Source organism: Bubalus bubalis, chromosome 13, assembly GCF_019923935.1.
Source record: "Bubalus bubalis isolate 160015118507 breed Murrah chromosome 13, NDDB_SH_1, whole genome shotgun sequence".
Lineage (NCBI taxonomy): Eukaryota > Metazoa > Chordata > Mammalia > Artiodactyla > Bovidae > Bubalus > Bubalus bubalis.
The window spans coordinates 62,605,518-62,607,197 of record NC_059169.1 but is presented as its reverse complement, the minus strand read 5'-3'; positions in this window follow the sequence as shown (position 1 = coordinate 62,607,197).

Genomic DNA, 1,680 nt, shown 5'->3' with positions numbered 1-1,680 from the left:
GTGAACTCCGGGAGATGGTGATGTACAGGGAGGCCTGGCGTGCTGCGATTCTTGGGGTTGCAAAGAGTCGGACACGACTGAGTGACTGAACTGAACTGAACTGAACTGATGCATCTACTGGCTGTGTGGCCCCTCTGAATCTGCCTTCCTCATCATAGAGTGAGAATTTTATAACTGACATGTTATGAACTATTGTTGAATATTAGAAATATAGAGACGATCCTAGTTTACAAGCACACCTCTGTCCAAAAAGTATATAAATATTCTAAGATTGACCACACACTCTTTTTCTGTTGTGTTTGAGGTATTCCTTCCAACACATAATCACGTGCTCAGCGCTTGCCCTGTGGGGAGACCAAATTCTCAGGCAACGACTCTGGAATAGGCCTGACAAGTCTGATTGCAAGGGTGGCCAGGCATGGTAAGAAGGTGGCAGTTGACCTTTGCGCTCTTCACGATACTTTGTTGTATTTTAGGGGAAGAACTTACAGTGGAAATATTCTTTCTATTCTAAACCCCCTGGTTTGGAGAACTAATGTGGTCTTTTCTAAATTTATCTGTTCATCATTCGATTTCTGTATTCATCCATTCATTCACTCATTATTCATTTAAAAATGTATTGCAAGCCTTTGTGTTTTATATGAGAAATAGTCTCATATATCTACCAGGAGATTGTGAGTATAAAAAAATATTAGGCTAACAGCTAGAACAAGCCAGTTAATTTACAAAATCAGGGCTTTTTAAAAATCACCAGATGGCTGAATGTGAAAAAGAATAAAGAAGAAAACCTAAATGAACTACATTCCAGGAGGTGACAAACTCTTCCTAAAGAAGAAGAGATTTGTAGCTGCTTTCCTTGTTGGCAGCAAGATGAGAAGAGAAAGGATTCCTCATAGAAGGAGATGCAGGGAAGCCAGGTGGAACTTTGTCAAACTTTTAATGACTGCATGGGAGCTGGCATCAAGATTAAAATTCCAAGGAGTTCTAGCCACAGGTGAGGTTTTAACACACAGCCAACTGGGGGACTGGGAGTATGTGCCAAAGGCACAGGGCAGGGCAGGGCAGGGGTGGGCAGGAGAGAAGCCCTCAGGCATTCCAGATCTGCACTAAACACACTCCAGTGACCTTCCAGAAGCAAGAGCAGGTCAGCAAGCCAGGCAGGGAGAGGTCTCAAAAGGTGCAGAAAGCCGGAGAGAGAGAAAAAGAGTTACCAGCTATCCAAAAAGTTGACAGTTGGGCTGGAAAGCAAAAAATGACCCCTCGAATCCTGCCAGTGCTCAGATCCCAAGCCTTTCTGAAGTGGAACCACTGATCCTCCCTTCGAAACATTGGAAAACGTAGTCAACAGCATTCAACTAAACCTTCAGCAGACCCAGCCTAACTGCAGATTAAATTGACCTTACACTATCCCTTCCTCACACATACTAGTAGCTTGGCAACTCTTTTATGCTCTTTTTCTAGGGTAAATGTCATTTTACAACTTTTCTTTTATACACAATGTTATGCATTAAAAAAAATATTATACAAATAGGAGCAAGAAAGTGAAAATCATGGTCAGAAGAGTAAATAGTTAAATAGTTTTAATAGACTCAAGATGGATGATTGCAATGATCAGAAAGGACTTTAAAATAACTGTAATAAGAATGTTCAAAGATGTAGTGGATAAAATGAACATGCTGA